The sequence below is a fragment of the Bicyclus anynana genome, chromosome 12 (genome assembly GCF_947172395.1).
Source record: "Bicyclus anynana chromosome 12, ilBicAnyn1.1, whole genome shotgun sequence".
Taxonomy (NCBI): Eukaryota; Metazoa; Arthropoda; class Insecta; order Lepidoptera; family Nymphalidae; genus Bicyclus; species Bicyclus anynana.
Window position 1 is genome coordinate 346,335 of NC_069094.1, and position 22,851 is coordinate 369,185.

General features: G+C 38.4%; 1 long non-coding RNA gene across 1 annotated transcript; it reads left to right on the forward strand.

The window, feature by feature from the left end:
• The first annotated feature begins 6,270 nt into the window (after window positions 1–6,270).
• Window positions 6,271–7,949, forward strand: LOC128198550 (uncharacterized). The gene is made up of 2 exons (XR_008251303.1): window positions 6,271–6,724; window positions 7,531–7,949. It is a non-coding gene; the product is annotated as an uncharacterized LOC128198550 (long non-coding RNA).
• The last annotated feature ends 14,902 nt before the right edge of the window (window positions 7,950–22,851 follow it).

A 22,851-nucleotide genomic window follows, 5' to 3' on the forward strand; every position in this document is an offset into this window, starting at 1 on the left:
TTTTTGTTACTTAGATACAAAGGAAATTTTAATCATTAAAAAACATTTGTAACTTTCTAAGGAAAATTTCCAAGGAATTTCTTTTTGATTCTTTAAATTCTGTTGTTTAATACAAAAGATTAATAATTTAAAGATAGTTTTAACGTTAAAATATTTTACACATTTAATATATCTTCAAGCTATAAAAGATAGCTCAATGGATATGACCTCTGCCTTCGATTCGGAGGGGTTAGGTTCGAATCTGGTCCGGGGCATGCACCTCCAACTTTTCAGTTACATGCATTTTAAGTAGTCACATATCACGTGTCACAAACGGCGAAGGAGAAAAGGAAAAACATCGTGAGGAAACCTGCATACCTTAGAATTTTCTAAATTCTCTAGGTGTGATAAGTCTGCCAATCCACATTAGGCCAGCGTGGTTGACTAAGGCCTAATACCTCTTATTCTGAGATGAGACTCGTGCTCAACAGTGAGCGGAACATGGGTTGTTAATGAATTAACAGGAGCTGGAAAGATTTTTTTTCATTTCAGATTTATTTAGATTTTTTCAGAAAGAAATCCAGAGATAGGTATTGCTCAAGCGTTGTAAATCGCACTGCAATTACATATAAATGTTTTCAAAACAATTCTTTATCTTCGGAGTAGGTGTGGGAAGGTTAACTATAAAACGATTCCGCGAACGTGTCGGGTTTTCCTCGCTCGCGCGGTGAGCCGCGGTGCGGCGCGGCGGCGGGGTGGTGGGTCAGAGTCACAGAGTGCAGAGTCACAAACATGTTTACACTCGGCACATATACTTTGCAACGACGCACATTTATTTGCGCACTTATGTCGTTAAAATGCGAAAGTGAGTTTATTTGTTTGTAAGGCTTTCCGGCTTAAACTACTAAACCGAATTTAAAAACTTTTTTACCAACAGAAATCTATATTATCAGCGAGTAACACAGGATCTAAATAATTACCGTATACCCACGGAAATGGGAACTTAAGTGGATAAAACGCGGATCTGCTATTACCAGAAATATATCAACGAGATAGGTAGGTACTCTATTTATTTAAGAAGTAAGGTTATAAAAGTAAAGGGACATACTCGTAGGTGCTACTGTCTTAAATAGTCAAAATTAAACCTCGAAGTTGATTATTTGTAAAGACTCTACCACCAGTTCAGAAGGCAGGTCAGTTATTCATTATTATTAAGACTGTTATATAATGAAAGTCTAGCAAGATACCGCCCTGTGTCTGTCAAACTGAGGCGTAGCTCTAATCTCATGTGCCTCAATGACACCAGCAAACTATGACCAGACGGTGACACAGCAATGCTGTTTGGTGACAGCAATAAGCATAGCATACATCCGCGAATGAGCTCTAATATAAAAAGCTCAACTCTCATCTAACATCACTAAATGCGTATCAGATTTTGATCTCAGCTTAAAGAAAAGTGTATCGAATGTTGATAAAAGTTTTAACAGGATAAAGTCACCGGCCACCGTTAGTATACTAATCATGTGGCTTGACGTCAGTAGGTACTGCTGTATGTAGTGCCGTTATCACCGACTCCACTGACCCAGTGAAAGGTTGCCCAACACGTCGGTGCAACTCTGTCGCACTCCTATCTCGAGAGTGTAATAAATCTGTTTATGGCATCATCATGCTCTTGTTGGGTTTAGGCGATGCTCTCATTAGATCTTTGTTAATACCTCTTTTTCATAATTGGGTTCTAAGTTTGTCTTTTAGCAGGATTTAATGAAAGAATTATACATTTTTCTATGCTTTTCAGGTTGATACTCTATCAGCTCAGATTGCATTGTCACTTATTATTAGACTAGCTGACGCCGCGCGATTTCACCCGCGTGGTTCCCGTTCCCGTAGAAATACGGGGATTATATATAGCCTTCCTCGATAAATTGTACACACTAACACTGAAAGAATTTTTCAAATCGGACCAGTAGTTCCTGAGATTAGCGCGTTCAATCAAACAAACAAACAAACTTTTCAGCTTTATAATATTAGTATAGATATGAGATCGCAATGAAGCACTCACTGTCGCGGTATTGAAAACATGGTTCCTATTATTATTGTTCTTTATAGTAGTGGAGCTTTTGATGACAGAGCTCGTTCCTCCGTCCAACCAAGCAGTGATACATATAACAATCATTACAAAACTGTGATAGAAGTTGGGACGTCTTTTCAACCAATTTTCTTCTCAAAAAATTATATTTAAAAAAATGTAACCTCTCCAACTTATAGCGGTCGTACAATTTCAGTTTTAAAAGTGTTCAGGGATCGACACGCTCATAAAGCTCATAAAGCGATTTATACGTAAAAAGTTATTCCACTTTAGTGGCCGTTAGATTTGGAGATTATTCTCCGTGACAATCTGGAAAAGCCGGTGACAGCGAAATTTCGAATTTCTCGATCGCCGCGGGCGAACATAAAAGACGAATAGTGCAAGAGACGGTATCGTGAAATCTTGTTGAGCAGCCTTTCTAAGGACCTCTAGAAGAAGTCTTTCACTTTTTCATTCTGCCCATGCACGTCCACAGCTGGACATAAGAGTTTGTAGGGGCTTCTTATATTTGTCTGAGTTCTGGTTTTAAGCCGATAGTAAGACTATTGGATAGAACATTTTTTATTAAACCTAAGCCAGAGTTTTACTGCAATTATTCTTGATAGCTATGGTGTGGCCTACGATGGAATACGCTTATCTAGAGTCTATTCACTCTTGACTTGAAATAATCACCCACACACATTGTGATCATTTAATCCAGTGTCTCCCGGCCTAGCCCGTCAGAGCAAGTCGCCGCGAGGTGCGTCCAAACACAAAAAGTCAGTGTTATCGCCTCACGAGCGATCTTATTAGTGCCCCCCCCCCCCCCGCGCCGCACCGCACCTCAGCCCGCACCGCCCACTGATCATGTGAATGGGACGAGATGAAGATTATTGGCATTTTGTGTTTAAAGTTCAACTTCGTTGTGAATGCTCGATTTAGTGATAAGGAACAATTTTTATGGTGCAGTCATTCCTACTTTATAAATCTTTGATAATGTCTTCCCGGTAATGCCCTTTATTCCCTCACAGTCTTCGTGGGATGCCAGAACAACACGATACGATTTTTTAACAAAAAATTAAATAACACTAAAAACTTATTATTAACTTAAATTGCCCGAATCACAGAGTCCACAACACCAACACCTAAACTTCAAGCTGCTACTGAGAATATAAACAGTACGATATTTCAAAGCTCAGACCGACGAGACCTGGACCCGGAAACTCACGATTCAAAGCGCATAGAACCTTTCAAACATCGAGGCAGTCTTTTCCTCATCCCACTTATGATGGAATAGCGTCAACTAGTATGAAAGTAGACGAGAGTTTGTGACGTCACGGTTTCTGGCCAGATCTCGCTGATCGGTAATCGGGCAGCTCATTAGGAGTCTCTTTGTTTTTTATCGGCGGGCAATGAGGCGGACGGCGTCGTTAGCGGAGGTGACGGCGAACGGGAAAAATGGGAAAATTGAGAAAATATGCCTCCTTTGTGTGAGCGGACTGTGGACATTTCGTTCACTGTCGATTCAAACAATAAGTGGCGGAATTTTTGTGGTCTTCGTCTTAGACTAAGATGTGATTTCAAACCATACCTTCAATTTTGACTGTACAACAACTACTATAGTAGATATATGACCAGAAGTTTCAGAAGAATATTAATTATGTATTTCATATAGATTTTGATTTTTAATTTTGAGAAACAAATTGGTTTTTAGCTAGCTTCAGCATTATCATTGTTCTGTGGGAGTTTCCGTGTCTTTTGATGTCTGTTACGTTAAGGCTTAAGCCATGGCAACAAAAAAAAAACATTGATTGATTAATAACCAAGCTTTGCCATTTTCAACTTTTACGTTACGACGTAACAAGTTCATATCAACTTTGTTGAATTTGTGTGAATTTGAGGTGTGAACTTTATTAAAAACTGATAGATTTAAGTGGATAACATTTTATATCTATCAATGATTCGAATAAGTAAAGATAGTTGGTTAAATTATACAAAATATAAATGTTTACTGCGTCATAAGCCGGAGCAAAAACCTTTAAGCTCTCGCATCCGGAAACGCGATATAAAAAATTCAATGAGTGGAGTTGGAACTTTTCAGCAGCAATTGAGTTACAGAAATATACGGAGCTCATCGCAGTCAAAGGGAAGATACTGCCAACTTTGCAAATTAAATATTATTTTTCCCGCCATGTTGAAACTTGTCCCCATGTACTGAGGTTAACTAGTTATCGTGGACATACGCACGGACTAGACACTGAGCACATCATACACGTGTGTCATACACGGGCTACCTAGGTAGTTCGAGACATAATATCAGAAAGGTACTTCATAGAATCTAAAGAGTATTTAATAATAATTTATTTATTTTGCCATTATCTCGAAAAACCGACAATATATCCTCAGGAGATGTTGAATCTACAATGTTTCAAAGCAAAGTGTCACTATTTATAATGAACCTCCCCAAAGAACTGCCTGCTTCTATTCAATATCTTTAAAGTGAAAATTATAAGGTAGAGAAGAATTTTGAACATTTGGAGGAGGAGAAGGGATTTTTTTTCCATAGGCGGAATCAATGGCCAAGGCCGCTCTCTGAAGGAGACGTAAGCTCTATTCGTCTAACGCATATAGTGTATCGTCCGCAAACAGCATACACACGAGGTAAGTCTGTGGCGCAAGCACGCAGCCCTGGGGAACTCCCTCGCGTTCGTGCTACTAAGGAAGTCAGTATCTCGGCGGCGAGTATCAGCGGCGGCAGACGCTGAGCGCACACGAGCCGCTTTAATATTCGCCGCTGGACGTCTACAATTAACGCTCGAACAATTTCATAACTCCTCCGCCTTTGAGCGCGGAAACGCCAAGAGAAAGAATATTAAAAAATATGTCTGAAAAAACACGCGGCGATACAAAGGCCGCGTAATTAGATTAGTACAAGTCTCCGGCCGATCGGACCGAGGGACGACTTCGTAGTGTACTCGATCGCGGTCTTTTGTACCGCGACTGAGGAGTTTGAGGTCTTTTGTACCGAACTCTGATTTTTTATTTCTTAGCTCGAAATCGTAGTTGTGAAATCGTGCGCTCAAAAAAGGTGAACAAATGAAGTAAATTAAGGGATAAAAAATATGTACGAACGATGTCTCTTAACACTAGTTGTGCCCCACGGGTTTACCCGCATTTCTGAAGGAATGTTGAGATACAAAGTAGTCTGCGAACCATAATACGTGTGCTTATTTCATCCGGATAAGTTTAGCCGTGGTTGCGTAATTTTTCTTTATTTAATTGATTGTATAGTTGAAACAGGTCGCAGGAAGTATTTTATATTATATATTTATACATTTCAACTGTTTCTTTGGGTTTTACCTTTATTTCTATCATTTTAAGCTTATTCGCACGTTAGGGCAAACAAAACAAAAAAAAGCAATTTATTTAAATTAGAAAAACAGTTTTTGAGTTGGAGTGATATCCTTCGTGAACAGATAATACTTACCTACCATTCGAAGAATAGCTACTTGCAATTCTTATTTATTCGTATCGTTGTAGTTAACTATTTAAATTAAGATTAGCAGTAACAAGTTGTTTCGCTTCCAAGGGCCCGTTCCGAAGCAATACCGATAAACAATAACCCGGCGACGTCGGAGTGAAAGTGCCGAAGTGGGCTCGAACTTGGCACATTAGGCGCAGACCGGCAGCCGGCCGGGCCCACTCCGAAAGGTTCGCAATAAAACAGGTCTGCGCTCGGAGCGGGCACTAGCCGCCCATTATTTCATTACTGGGCCCAATAAAACGAATTAAAACCTAATTAGAGGCCGCGATTTTTGAACATTAAAAGAGGGAGGAATTAATTAGTGGAGGGCAATGATTCCAGTTCGGCGGGTAATTGCCGCTGCGTCTTAAAAAGGATCGGCGGCCTCCGCCGGGCCACGCGCGCCGCCGGGCGGTGGGATCGCGACGATGGTCGTTGGCGATCACAGTGAATGCCTATCTAAAGTAATCTAAAACAAACATTTCATTATCATTTAAAAACTTTGGAGGTAGAATAATACCCATGAGTAGGTATATTATGTTTCAATAGTTCCAACGAAGACTTAGTATTTTCTGTTGTTATCATGCATCTTCTCTTATTCTCATCTCTATTTAAAACTTACTTATTTCTAAGAGTTCTTTATTAGTGAGAGAATGAGGGAATATAAATTTTCTACTCCTGATCAAGCACGCTGAAACTTACGGTGGAATTCATAGTCGTAGTAGGGGGCCCCTAAGGGGATTATTCAGCCGCTATGTGTCGAATTCAACCCCTACGCGTTTCATAGACAAAAGAAACCCCTCATTTGACAGGAGCTGGCGGCTGACTGCTGAATTACCGATATTTGTCAGCCAAACCATCCCCTGGCATTTTTTTTGGTGTTATTCGTGATTTATTTATTAGAAAGTGGACGTTCGGATCGTTATAAGTGAAGTTATAAACAGCGAGTTATATCAGTGCCCAAGATATATATTCGCAATTGCGTAAACCCAGTATAATACTATGGCGATATGGAATGTACGAAAGATTCTCATATTAGGCATAATATGCCTCTGTTTGATGAAGAATGAACACAGAAGACCAAAAGAGGAATACCAATACCGCTAGTATTATACATTCTAGCAGCACTTCGATTCTATGAAACGGGATGTTATCAGGTACGTACCTTTGTTCATTATCAATAATTTTTTGTTCATGAAGACGCCGCGCGGTTTCACCCTGTGTGGTTCCCATTTCCGTAAGAATATGGGGATAAAATATAGCCTATAGAGCTCGGGGATAGTGTAGCTTCCCAACAGTGAAAGAATTTTTTAAATTGGTTCAGTAGTTCCAGAGCCTATTCAAAACATACAAACAAACAAATCTTTCCTGTTTCTATTATTAGTAAAGATAAATTAGAAGTAGATATAAAACCAATTAGCCCAGTGGGTATGTATGATCTCTGCCTTTTATTATGATGGTGTAGGTTTCCAACAGTGATAGAATCTTTCAAATCAGTTCAGTAGTTACAGATCCTATTCAAAACAAACAAACAAATTTTTCCTGTTTATAATATTAGTATAGATAAATTAGGAGTAGGTCAAAATCCATATAGCCCAGTAGATATGACCTCTGCCTTCTATTCGGAGGGTGTAGGTTCAAATGCTGTCTGAAACATGCACCTCCAAATCATTTCAGTTATGTGCATTTTATGAATTTAAATGTATATTACATGTCTCATACAGTGAAGGAAAAACAATGTCTCTACATGTGTGAAGTCTGCCAATTCACATTGGGCCAGCATGGTGGACCTTATCCCTCTCATTCTGAGAGGAGACTCATGCTTAACATACTCATGATGAAGAATTTAATTAGTTTGTTTGTTTGTAATCTAACCTATATAAATGTTAGGTATACCTATCTAGTTTTGATTTAGGAAATATATAACCTACATAAATGTAACTAACATAATGTTTATTTTCAGACTGCAGGTGCAGTCCATCAAGCATTCTATGAAATAACAGAAATGCCAAAAGTCAAGCTGTATTGATGTCACGCATAGGTATACATATAAACAACCCCGGAGGACCCTATACACAGATTTAAAGAAACCGGCTATCATGGCAGAGAATAGCAGTGATGAGCTCTGAGAATACTGTTTTACCAAGAATACTGAGAATACTTTGGTTCTTGAAAATCTGAGTTTTCAGATCACAGTAATTGGAAGACCCACATACCTTGAAAAGTCAGCAGCATTTAATATCAAGGTAGTAGGAGTGAGTGCAGTATGTTGTAAGGTGGTCACTCACTCTGAAGTCCATAACAATAGAAAATGTATACAAATCTTAATTGAATGAAATTTATTGATTCACATCTTTAATAAAGATAATTATTAAATGTTTACTTCTGCATTTTTCATTTAAGTCTGGCCCTATAAAAATATACAATAATAACAATAAGTTATATGTAAATTATGTATTTATTGTTGTTATTAATTAAACTTTGTATCAAAAGGATATAGGTTTGATTTTAGAATTGCAATAAGTACTGTGTGGTTCATTATTATCAGCCCATTACCGGGCCAAGCCTACCTCCTAAATATATAATATTATGTGATCTAAAGCTTTGTGAAATGCAATTTTACCACTATTCCTAAGGATAAGCTACACTTATATTTATTTACTGCACTTACTATAAATTGTAAGAAAATACAGCATAATAGTACCTACTTGTAATTATTTCAGGTTCAATTATAGGTGGTTTTGAGTAAAATAAACAAATTTCCTCTTACAATTTTTTTTTTATTTCAAGTAGGATTCCACATTACAAAAGTATGAAATATCAAACTACTTATATAGTAAATAGTATGCTTGGGATTTCTCTGCGTGATCGTATCACAAATGAGGAGATCCGCAGACAAACCAAAGTCACTGACATAGGTAGGTAGCACAGCGAGTCGTGAAGCTGAAGTGGCAATGGGCAGGCCACATAGTTCGAAGAGCCGATGAAATCGCAGTGTTGGTCGAACCCCCACTAGGTGGACCGATGGCATCAAGCGGGTTGCTGGACGTTGGCGGCTCTAGACCGTTGTGTTTAAAAGTCCATGCAAGACGGCTATGTCCAGCAGTGGACGTCCATCGGCTGATAATTTTGTATATGATCATGTTCGTCCACATAACTTCAATATTTTTCAAACAACTCCTTCTTGTGAGAAAGAAACTTTTTGATAAAATTGATCTATTGTACACTTGAACGAATTAAATTTTACTACGAATACTACGATAAATAAAAACAAAAAGTAAATGAAAATATTAGAAACTCAATTATTTTGTAAAATGTCAAAGAATTAACAAAATACGTCTCTCTGTGGTTGTGTCACAGAATTTTCAAAGATCTAATGTAAAATCATAGACAACATTTGCTTGAAACTCCAGTCACCTAGGGGCTCTCCAGTAGTTTGTTTATGAAATGCAATGAAGGATGATTCAATAGTTAGCCCCTGGGTGAATGCTGAATATTGGTTTGTGGGGGATTGTTCACTACACGACTATGAATTCCAGGGTTAGACATGTTGCTACCAATCAGCACGAGAAACCCAATTATGTACCTACTATAAAAGAAAAAAAATACTCATACATACGATTATAGTGGCAACCATACGATTATGCATTAATACCTTTATTCCGAACTAATACGTTGAGAGAAAAATTAATATATGGTGTTATCATTTAGTAATCGTTTTCAAGAATAAGATTTGCATGGTAATTTGCGTGCCAGAGAAACGTTATAGATGAGTATGTGAATCTTAATTTAAAGGGAACACCGCTGCCGCTTGTCACTTGGTCCGGCGTCGGGTCGCGGAAAAATCTCCGCGCGGCGTTCTTCAGAGCCGCTTTGAGGAGGTTCCGCAGCGTTGAATTATTCTGTTTGTCCGAGTTTTCAAACATTCTGGCTCATTGTTCGAGCCGTTCCACCGCAGTAGGTAAATACCTACTTCAATTATTCCGTAGGTACACGCTGCATCTTCAGAGCTCTTGCCCCTCAAACACTTGAGTCTTTGTGAATTGTCTTAAGGAGGTTTTAACTTGCATGAATAATTTAGACTAGATTTAACAGGCCGCAAAACCCAGTCAAGTAAAAAACAGGGGTAAGTAGAACTTGATATAAAACATACTTAGCTTTTGACTTCTTTTGCGTAGAATGCAAAATACTTTTCTGCTTACCTATACAACAACCTGAAAAATTAAATATACAGATAAATTATATCAGTAATGGACTATTAATTTTACTATTATTTTATTACCCTCATCTCAATTGTGGGTATTTTTATGAAGATATTTAGCCCGCCAAGTCGCCAACCCGCATATAGCAGCAGCGTGGCGGGTCCAAGGTATTTATGTCCTTTACTATAATGAGGGAGTAATGGGTCGTCAAAATAGGCTGATAATGATTAAAAAAAGATATGTACAATGTACATATTCTACAGACCCCATGTTTCTATTAGGTACTTTATTATACGTATGTACCGATGTTATAGGTTGCGTAGTCTTAAACACGATTAGTTTTATAAGTCGACTATTATAAAGTCGAGAGTCATAACTTCCGAAACTAGCAGCAGTCGCTAATTCATTAATAACTGAAATGAAATCCACTTTGCCTCAATTATCGCCCTTCCCATAAACACCTTAATTCTCATTAAGGGCCGGTCATTTGGTGCAAAACAAATTAACTGGAAAGTTCCGTTTGAATAAAGAGCCTTGTCCATTGCAATATTATCGATTTTGCCGTTGTTAAAATTAATAATGCGAATGTAATTTTTCCAAATGACATTTAGTTGGTCTTTCTTTAGATTGGTTTGTTTTTTATAAAAAAAAATAAGTAGAAAGTACGTACAATAATTTCATGAATGATCTGGTTTTAAGTTTCGACTAGAGCTACTCATATTATCTATTAACATAAACATTTCATTTTGATGCCCCTTCCAAAACTATTTGTAGATGAAGTCTGAATAAGCTCTTTTATGTACGTTTTCTACAATCTCAGATCAATTTGAAAAAAAAAAAATTTGAATGTGTGTGTATTACGATTTAAAATTTCTAGTTGTGTGTGTCGGTGATAAATATTTTCGATGTGTGGGTTTACTCCCTCAAAAAACGACGGCCATGTTTGTTGGTTAATACAAGTCCCATACAAGGCAACTGGTCTGAGGCTACACTAAACGTCGCATCGTCACTTCAAATTAGCTATAGTTGCAGTCTTAAACTTAGACCGATATTCATCATGTAAGAACACTCGCCCGTAAGTCCCCTTTAATACAAAAAGTAACTAAATTCAAATCGCTTCATCCATTCGGGAGCTATGATGCCACAGACAGACAGACACGTAAAACTTATAACACCCCTCTTTTTGCGTCGGGGGTTAAACATTATTGTAAGTGAAGCGTCACGTTTTGTTTCAGTGTACACGGTTCTTTGCGTGCGGAAGTTTGACAGCGGATGAAATGTCGCGATTTTTGCTAATTACGAGCGGCCCTCCACAGCCCTCGGAACGAAGGAGAGGGGTATCGGCAACTGTGATTAAAAACTGACTCAATAATTATTATTTTTAACACTTTCATTGTTTTCATTTTAAATTGGGTTTATAAACGAATTATTTTTTAGAACGCTACAAAATATTTAAACACATTTTTTTTTTCAGAGAATATTTTCCATATCTTTTAAGTATGACCAATATTTCCATTCCCCTCCAACTAGTCGGGAAAGACTATATTAGGAGTGGGTACGATACGAATAGACCAATGGGGCAGGGATCGAACCACCACCCCTCGGTGATGAGTCCGACCGCTCTCGAGCGGTCGCGTTGAGCTATTGAGGCTAAATACAACAAGCCAAGCTGTAACTTTCACACAATTCTTTTAACCTTTAAGTCTATAAATGTATTTAGACTTTTTTTTACTAACCTAAACTTATTATAAATATAAAAAAAAGGAAATATAGACAGCAGACTTAGGCGTCGTAGAATTCATCCGAATCGATGATCATTCGTAAAGTGTCCAGAAGGCTGGCAGTATTGCCACGTTGTATGGCAATACTGATTGTCTGACCTAAATATAGGCCATCTTTCTGGTCACGGGAGGCGTCGATTAAACGCTTTGCGATTTCTTTAAAAAGAAAGCGAGTACTCGGACCCCACGGACCTAGCGTTTCAAAATACATAATCCGTCGGGATTATGATAAAAAATTATGTGAAAAAGGGTGTGATTTATGAATTTTCAAAAACTTTCAAGAAGAAGAATGTGTGTGTTTTTTATACGAAGCCGTATCAGCTGAAGGCCGTCACGTGCCGGCTGCTCATCAGCAGCACCGGCGGTAAGTCGGCAATCAAAGCGCACCGCGAGCTCGTAATTAGTTTTGATATTTAAATTAGTGCCGCGACCCGCCGCCGCTGGCGATCCTTACACACCGCTTTATACTCTACGATATATTTTCATCTATAGCAGCTTGTTTCACAACAGAGCCAGGCTCCCTACTTGTAGAAGGATATTTATTATTGTAAATGAAACATCCGTAGCAAATATATGAAGTCGACTTCGAAAAAGATGTATTTTTTTACCATCTATCACTATACCTATCTAATAAACTATAATATTTTATTTTAAAATTAGTTACAAATGTGTTATCAGTTTTCCAGTATAATAAACTGCACCTGAAGAATATTGAGTGAGTCGTAACAGACAAAATCGTTACATATAAAGGCCCGTCGTCCGGTCGAACCTGCCGGAAAGATTGATTCCTTTCCCAGCCAAGTTAACCCCCTCCCCCTCCCTCAGATCGCGTTATTTCAAGATAAGTCCGTTAATTGCCTCACGGGCTCGGGCAGGTCGCTCCTCGCTATTATTGATCTACTGTTGTATGTCTTCCGAGGACCCCCCGCTGAGCGCTTTTTGTTTCTTTGCAACTCCGTGTTACAACCCTTTTGTACCTCCCGAGAGTTTGGATGAGAGTGAAATTAGTTTATCTCGTGAAAAGATCCTCTTTGTATTTATTTGAAACCATTCAGGTGTGAGAGGTTCTGTGTTATTGTTGTATAGATAATAGATATGCCTATAACATTTTAGATAGCAAGTCCAGTAGCACTATTATGTAACGATGTATGCTAATAACTCCACAGTGTGAGTTTCGAGTTCGTCTTTATCATTCTCTATCTAAAGTATCGTATTAGATAAAAAGAGATAGCGACGAAATGAACAGCCACACTATCGAGTTAAAAAACAGCGTTATTAAACAGACTTTTGTTCTCGGTCGGGGTTAATTTTCTTTTTACAACGAAGGCTTATGTTTTTGGCCTAATCTCCTTTTGACTTGATAACGATAGGTTATGATTTTAACTGTTAGGTATATGTTAGGAACAAGTATGTTTAACTATTTTCACATAAGTTTAAAATTTGTTGATCTTATTGCACTAAGTTAAAAGTTATTACCTACTCAACGTAATCAACCCTTAATCCTTTATTCTCCTTAACTTAATATGCTTCTTAATTTTGAATTAAAAAATGTTTACGTCAAAATTTAAGCCCAAATGAAGATACCGATTAAAATAAAATAGGCACAGTTTTAGAAGTAAAAATGTAATTGGAAATAATTTCATCTTTTTTAGAACTCGGTTAAAAAGTGAACTTATAATTCAGTAATGTTTCACCCCTTCGTCGAATGCTAATGACTCGTTGCTGTACAAACGGGCGGTTATTGTCTCAGATTATTCCATTTACAATCGAGATTATAAAATCCAGTCATTCGCCACTACGAGGAGGTGCCGCCATTTCTTTGATTCATTTTAAATTTTCTAATCAAGTTTGTGCAGCAGAGTTGTTTAGATATTCGATTTAAAAGGTTTTGTGAAAGTTATATAAGTTTTTTGTCTGATATTTAATTTACATAGTAATAAAGTAATGAAAAAAAAAACAATATAAAGATTTGTTTTAACATCAAAAACTTAGTTTGGCATACATTACAATAGGTACATCGTTATTGTATCGTATTTTTACCTATTTTACCTTCCATACCTTATAATTTTAATAATCAGCCTCAATAGCTCGGCGGTAAAGGACCGGACTCATCGCCGAGAGGTCGGGATTCGATCCCCGCCCGCCGGATTTTTGTCGTACCCACTACTAATACAGTCTTTTTTCCTTTAGTTGGAAGGGATCCAATCTAAATGGGTAACAGAGTGACGCTATTGACATAAGCAAGTAGCAAGTACAGTTGAGATCAGAAGTAATTACGAAGGCACCTAATCCGCCGCGGCCTAAGCTCTAACTGGCTCGCGGTATTGTGTGGAAATTGAAAAACTTTTCTCGTTCTCAGCCAATTATATCGGCGCGCGGAAATCTTGCGCTAATATTTATTATAATACTTCTGCGTGACTGACGCCTTGTCGACGGCCGCGGCTCCGTTGTCGCTCCCGACACGACGGTTCATCACCAACACTACTCGGTTCGTCATTTGTCACTTGAGTAGGTATATTCTGTAGACTCCCTGAAGGGACTAAAGTGAGCGGGACGGAGGACTAGACCTGGAGCACAGCTAACCCAGAGTCGACTCTTGGGGCTGGATGGAAACTCCTTAAAGAGTGTCTCCAGTGAGACTCGATCCTTCGATTATGATATTCTTTGTTTTATTGATTACATGAAGCTTTTGGAACGTCACTTTGATTTACAACTCAACTAAGGCGTAGTAATGTGCATTAAACATTGCGGCCCAGCAAAAAAGCGCTATCTTTGTAAAATGAAAAAAAATAAAATATATATTTAGGTCACTTGTTATATAATTTTACTTGAAGTTCAACTATACCTGTCGAGTTAATAGCAAAGAACCAGGACTGCGAATGAAATTTTTCTAGAAAGAAAACCCATTATTATTAGATATTACCAAACATGGGAAACCAAACATCGTTAAATTAGAGGAGTAGGTATTATCTTGATTGACACTGGAGGCATGAAAATGAAAATGAAAAAAAAAAATGAGATGTAGGCAATGAAAGGCATGTGTAACCTTAAAATTACTCTGCATATTTATGTTCTATAGCACATAATGGCGCCGAAGCTTATTCATCGGAAGTATCGTCTCGTTTACAAACAATGGAATAACTCTAGCTTCTTCTAGCTATGTTCATACTACTGCGCTGCGCGACTGTCCCTGTCGCTCCAATGTATTTCGTAGGAAGAAAAAAGTGAGAGCGTTTGCGTCGTTTTGTTTTTAATTAATTAATTTTATTATTTCCCGGCGTCTTGCCGCTATCGGAACTCGTCGGGCAATTAGTGTTTTATTATGATATAATTTTTGGAAGGGTTGAGGTGTTGCCAGATGTCGGCCGCCGGCTGATTGCAAATTAAATGGAAAATTTCGAGGTACCGGTGGTATTTAATAGGTAGCAGTGCGCGATTCTTTCATTTTATTTTTTGTTTGGAAAATTGGTAGAATTACTAGTTAGTTGTTGGTATGTAGTAGGTATAGCACAGCAGTAGTACGTATAGCAAAAGCATTTTCGAATTTATTTATATTCTTAGTGCGATAAAAAATAAATATAATCTGATATCCGAAACTGATTTTAATGCTGTTTTCACAGGCAAATTGAGGTCGGGTGTATAAAAGGAAAGTTTTTATTCATAGGTAGATCATCATGGCAATTTTCTTTTTCTCTCTCTCCAGAACTGATTTCTGATTGTTGCTTTACAAAAACTATCGTGGGTGGAATCGGTATGAGTACATAAGTATGTTTGTCATTAGGTAGGTCCCTCTAACTAGCTGTACGGAGCCTGTCACTTGTACACAGCCTCCACGTCGAACGCATCGAGGTTAATTAGCGAGCACCTAATGTAATTAGCTGATTACGGTAAGTACCTACCTACTGTAGCCGCGTCGATAAATACCGACCTCCACGTCTCATTACTTTGAGTGGGACCGGAGACTTGCAAACATTGCTTTTTATATTATTAGGTACGAGGTACCTTTGTACTTTAGGTATAGGCTGACTTCAAAAGGAGAAGATTTTTCAACTTATAAATCGGTTGAATACACGTGAGTATATTTGCCTAATTTCTCTAATTGTTTATGGACCTACCTATCACTTTTTTTATTTTAAATGGTGTACCTGACGCCTGGGAATGTCCAAAAATAGTTTTAGTTAACAAATACGTATATGTCATTAGAAAAAGTGAACAGTTCTCAATATTGCCTTTAAAGGGACGTTTGAACTAAACAAATCGACTGTATCTACAGTTAAAACTGCAGGTCTGTAGCCTGCATTATGGAATTTAAAAAATGTTTCTTTGGCTCGTTACTAGTTGAGGTAAGTAAGCCTTAGTAGGTAGCTACCTCGTCTCCGCGCGGCACGTAGCGCGGCGCAGGTCGGCAGGTAGTGGGCGGGGCTACCTGCGCAGGTGAGGCGGCACCTGAGCAGCGCCACGCCCACCGCACCTCCCGCCCACAGCCAGGTACTCGCGACAGGTAAACATTCACGGCAGATGATCTCGCAAGGCGGGCTTTACCTCCGAGCGGGAGGGAGCTGTGTCTGCAGCAAAACAGCTGCTGTTTTTAAAAACAAAAGTCAGCACTTACTAAAAGTGGGAATGTTTATTGAATACGTTTATTAAATAAAAATAAACCTAAAAGTTAACCATTTTGATCTAGTGAGGAGAACATGAAAGTAGGTATAAGTGGTGTTTTAATACGATTTTTTGTAACAAAATATTCCTGCCATCCTAACTAGGTAAGTACATTTAATATTTGTCTTCCCTTGGATGCGATTTTATCTAAGATGGACAATGTAGTCTGAGATGGTAGCAGGCTAATTTTGAAGAGAGACATATTGGGACGTTACCTCGCATTGTAGTCGTAGTTCCAAAATTACGATTTACCAGAACGCCTACGTAAGGACATGTCTTTGCCGACAAACCAAGCTGGGGTCAATCTAGGATTTTATATTTTCCAAACAATATAATCCAGGAGCTCTCTATCATAAAACGAAGACATTACCAACAGTCCTAGAGATCGTTATCGAGCTCCTAAGCTCTCGCACTCAACGATTGATCATCAACTCACTCGTAGCCAACATGCCCTTGAACATAAATTACGTGAATAACGCTTAGAAGGCTGTTACTATATCAGAAAATAACTCTGTACGGCATTTGTGCTATTCGTTTTGTACACATATACAGATACTTTACTCGTAAACGCCGTACATTTTTACAGCGCAGGAGTCGAAAGAAAAGAGTCGCAAGCCTTACTCTTCACTCGCGTACCTGTACCGCTCAGAAATGACGGCATAGTGCTCAGAGTTATTTTCTGATATAGTAACAGCCTTCTAAGCGTTGTTCATGTTGGTTCATTTTACATGTAATTTTTGTTCAAGGGCTTGTATTCTATCACTGTCGGTCAGCACGAAGCAGCAGCGAGTGGCGAGGAGGTCACGTGTCACCTACAAAGCCAGCGGGCCCGCTCTCGAGCACGAACGCGAGGTATCGGGCACATCGGCTCGTTCACTTGAGCCAGAGTTATTTATACCGTTTCCGTGGACTAGTCAACTTGACACACATACCGGTATCTGTGTCAAGTGGATTACCACTTCATGTCACCATCATCAGCCTATTCTGAATGGGCCATATTACAAGACTAGCCCTACTTATTTTTATTTAACCAATATTTTCTTCGACAAGCATTTGTAAAAACTGTGGCAATAGTCAAACGGGTTCGAACCCGTGAGCTTTTGATGCTGTTTTTATGTGCCCGAGGCACTGACTGGTTTCTACGTTTGATCGTACCAAAACGCTAATTCGTTTGGGGGTCAGTCTTCGCTGATAATGTAGAAGTTACGGCTGACATGAGACAGGCCTTAAGATATGATTTAGAAAAATGAAACCTTCAATTCTGGACCTATAATTATGTTTAACCACCAACGCACTTGCAGCTCAGGGCCTAGACTTGCAGTGGGGCGTTTGCCTGATATATTATACTTACAGTATTTGCTATAATATAACGGTACGAACAATATTCAAGAGTAGGCTAAATAAAAACAAAGCACATCCAACTAAGGAGGATCTTTTAGGTATTTGGTAAACAAAATCCCTTACCTATGAGAAAAATTATTGCCTTCCTCAGTACTCAGGGCGCAGGGCGTGCCGCGGTCGCGCGCGGGTGTTTTTGCGCTCTTAACCCTCGCGACACGGAAGAGGAGGTGCCGTCTTAGCGCTGAAGGGTTGACCTCTGCCGGTGACCCTGCCGCGCGGGCTGGTACACGCTCGACTTCAAATTATGCCAAAATGTCCTTAATTCACCTGGCAAACAATATAGAACAAATTTTCGACTTCGAATACCAGGTATTTTTCTAAGAGAGGATATTTAGACCTCGACTCTACCACACAGTTTCAGAATAAAGAAAGCAAAATACTGGACCGACAGAAGTTATTTATCTTGATATTTTCTAAATATGTGACAAATACGTTCTCCAACACAAACGATAAAACACTCACAAAGTAAGTACACACACGCAGTAAACGAAACTGACTTTTAAAACTGCAGCATAGCGTGATTCGGTGAGTAGGAGCGATTGTTTTTTTTAAATATTGTCGTACAATATAATTTAAAACTGTAATTTTGTGTTTCAAAAGAATTATTAGTTCGACTAACCACGGTAATGACTCTGGGTTGGACTCTCAGGCGCGCTGGACTATTGTCGTACCCATTCCTGTCAGTCTTTCAACTAATTGTTTGATCAAAAGATGTTTTGGAATTATACTCGTACCAAAAATAAGATCAATACATTTTAAGCAGATCTAGAAACTTATTATCAGCTTTACATCATTGGGTTAAAATAAATAATAATCGTACAAATTAATACTTTTTTAATGAATTAAACTTAATTTTTCAATATATCGCATTTCGAGTGTGTCAGGCACCAGTCCTGTGTGAGCATGTTTTGCGGCTACTTTCCGTCCCGCGGTATATCAATGAGGCACTTTTTGTCGGCACCGGTCCGCCGGCCGACGCTGTGTTTTACATAATTTCCCAAACTGCTTCTATTTTCGTTGTACAATCTTTCGGAGATGAAGCTTTACGGACCACGCCATGTTACGCGTCAGCATGAAACAAAATCTGTTTGAAAAAATAAAATGTATTTAAAGATTAATTACAGCCAAATAAACACACTTTGCCATTAAGAGAAGTGAAACCTTTGTAGTACCGTCAGTAAGTATGGTTATTTATTTATTTCAGATCAGAACAGCAGTGTTTTTTGGCAGCATTACATATCTGGATGAGATCTGTTACAGAGAGATCTACTACGTACATAGTAGGTAGGTACTTACATCATCATCATCATTGTCAACCCATATTCGGCTCATTGCTGAGCTCGAGTCTCTTCTCAGAATGAGAGGGGTTAGGCCAATAGTACCTATACCAAGCTAGCCCAATGCGGATTGGCAGACTTCACACACGCAGATAATTAAGAAGTTCTCTGGTAGGTAGGTATGTATTTTTACTCACGAAGTTTTTCCTTCACCGTTTGAGACACGTGATATTTAATTAGAGCCCAGTGGATATGATCTATGCGTCTGATTCCGTGTGGGTTTGAATCCGGTCCGAGGCATGCACCTCCAACTTTTCAGTTGTGTGCATTTTAAGAAATTATGTACTTTTACAACAGAATTCCTACAATATAATTTTATGTTAACTCTAATTTGTACATACCTACCTACATTGTAATCGCGATAGTAGGAGATATCGCGTGTAGATTGTAGTCACATGAGGTAGTAGCGAACAAACACGGCTCGCTGGCGCAAACATCGCGCGGTGATGTCGATTGTCGCCACTCGCCGAGTGGAGTGTAATTGAAATTTTAATGGAAACAGGTGCGACAGCGGAGATGGAACTATCCGCGCCGTTTGCTCTGACTTGTTGGTTTGCTTTTATTGTCAATAACATATAACTTGTCGCTAACTTTATTACTATTTTTATCGATTGAGGTTAGGTTGTTCTACCTAAGAAAGTTGGTTTGACTTTTGCAGTGTATTTTCCACTAAAAGGAAATCAATGATGGATCTCTCTATAAATATATGTTCAATTTAGACATCTATACGCTGTAGTAGATATCAAAATGTTTATGATTACAAGTGACTGTTGTGTTATTTAAAGCACAAAAAATTGTGCAAAATATTTTTTTTTTCTTTCTTAAAGAAAACGGTGAAAAGGGAAGCACTCCCATTAGATTTACAGCATAACTGTAGTTTTGTTTCCCCTTGATTTTGTTGTACTTATTTTACTAAATAATCGTGTCGCATATCAAAGTTTTTGTTTTCACGTCTTCACACCCTGTTTACAGCTCTGTTCCCGGTTGGGTTGTTATTTTTAATGGAAGGCGACAGTCTCTGCCTCCATACTTACCTCTTGTGTACCGACAATATACTCCTTATCAACAAGGCGATTGAAATGGCATGTACCAGTTAAAAAAAATGCCTGGCTGTGGAGTCATGAGTGCGATAACATTATAGGTGTGAGACGTACCTACGTAATATTTGTATTTTAATCTCTACGTCGAATCATAAATAAGCAAAGTCGATATAGCTATTTTATCGATTAAAGTAATACTTAATCTACTGTATACTGTAATCCACATGAAATATGATTTATTACTTTCAGGATAAATTAAATTAAAAAAAACACGAAAAAAATTGCACTTTGAACTATGCAAACCACATGCAAATAGATAGGCAGATATTTTTGGACACAAGGTGCTGGAATGGCGACCCCCCACCAAGTGAACTGACGACATCAAGCGAGTCGCAGGGATTCGCTGATTGCAGGCGGCTCAGTATCGTAATGTTTGAAAGTCCCTACAAAAGGCCTATGTCCTGCAGTGGACGTCATCGGCTGAAACAATGATGATGATATTTAATACACAATTAACAATCATCATTAACAACCCATATTCGGCTCACTGCTGAGCTCGAGTCTCCTCTCAGAATCAGAGGGGTTAGGCCAACACTTCACACAGAGTTCACACTCGCAGAGAATTGTGTAAATTCTCTGGTATGCAGGTTTCCCCACGATGTTATTCCTTCACCGTTTGAAACACGTGATATTTAATTTCTTTAAATGCACACAATTGAAAAAGTGCATGCCCCGGACCAGATTCGAACCCACACCCTCCGAAATCAGAGGCAGAGGTCATATCCACTGGGCTATCACGACTCTAACATTATTTAATATCTATCTATATCTCTCAATTAACAATAAACAATATGCACTCAATACAGATCTTTTGCGCAGCAGTTATGTAAGTCGGAACGATGTGCTGACGGCGCGTTACGGAACGCAATCGGCGGCGGGTCAGCTCGTGTAGCTCTAGAGATTATAACCGTGACTGCGCTTATCTGCTTTCATTCATACCTACTACTATACCTAAACATACAATGTTACAATCATTCATATCGAATCCAAGCACACTTGTTTTGCGCAATTCATAGTAGACTAGTAGATCCCCACGGTTTCACCTGCGTAGTTTCCATTCCGATTCCGGAATATGGGAATAAAATGTAGCCTATGTTATAATAAAATCCGATAACTATCCATTTAAAGCTTTTCATTGCTGAAAGGTTATTTTTAATCGGTGCAATAGTTTCAGAGTTTATAATGCAAACAATCAAATTCGTTCCTCTTTACAATATAATATAGATTTTTATTCAAGTGGCATAAATCACCCATAATACTACTTACTTTGTAATTAGAATATACAAAACCGAGTTATAATGCGGTTAAAAAGGACTTAAAACTGCTATTTAAGCCTACTCGTACATACCTTATAGCTGAATTTACACGTGAAAACCTAATGCTTTAATCAAAGATAGATACGAGATGTGTCGAGGAGCTCAAAATTCTTCAAATCATAGAGAAAATATGTACATTTAGAATGTGTTTCGGAATGGAGTTGCTCATTTTAGAACAAACTATAAAATTTTTCAACCACGACTTAATTTTAGCGAATCCATCGACGAAAGCATCGCCTGAAGTTTCGCCAGTTCTAGCCGTGTTCGGTGTAGATTGATCAGCGGGCGAGAGGGGGAGGTGAGGAGGGTGGGGGATGTAAATATTTGCAGAAACGTAATAAAATCATACCGTAGTGTGTACCTGTCGACACGGAGAGAGAGCGTTTTATTGGTTGCTTAGTGTGTTTAATATTTTTTATTAATATTTTAAACATTTTGAAGATCTTCTAACACTTGTAAACTTTTCTAGACCGGATATTTTTATATACTTAATATTAATTATATAAGATATTAGTCGTCACAAAATGAAACATCATCGCACTAAGTTCACCAATCCGCAAAGCAGGAGTAGGAGTTAGAGAGTTAGAGCAGAGTAGTGGGTCTAAGTTCCATATTCCTTTTCCTACAAACGACTAAGAAGAGAGGCCTGTAATGGACCGGTAAAATAGCCTGATACTGATGACTTTGTCAATGCTAAAGTAAAACAAAAAATAAAATAAAAACTTACTTACTTTGTTTTTTAATAGTCATAAAAAATAAAACAGCCAAAATACACATTTTGCACAATAATATTTCAAAATGTAAATCCTCTGAAACGTTACACACTCGCTGCTTAATTAAGCGTCTCATGATACGCCGTACCTCCTAACTTCGCAGGCAGATAGGTAAGTAGGGTAGGTAGGGGTAGGTGGGGTAGGTAATAGGTACCGCCAAACAAAACATCTTCCCGTCACTTGGGTTTCAATCAAGCCACGTGCAAACAAAATATCGCTCGCTTTGTTGATTGCTACGGAACCTGCCCTAATCAAATTTATGTTTGTTCGTCTTCAGCACACCCCAGCCTCCCCGCGAGAGTGTGGCACAGACTGTAAGAAGCGATAGATAGAACACGTTGGGAAATTCAATACGTTACGAATTCATTTTCATCGGATATTGGCTGTGCACTGTTGATTCGTGGGAATATCAATATAAAAGTTATAAAAGCCTTTTTATTCGAGATTATAATATATTATAATTTTACCCAGAGCTATTTAGCCATTCTGTAGCTATTATTTTTTTTGTATGTAGAGAATACAGAGGCTTTGTTGTATGTAGAGAATACAGAACAATCGGTTTCTAAGATAGTTTATTAAATCGTATGTAGACTGTAGACTTTCTTGAATAAGTTACAACGTAGAAATATTTAAGTGTCTTGTAAGTAATATAATATATTAAGTACCTACGTACATTGTTTTGCAATTTAACTGGCACAAACTTAAGTCGATATTT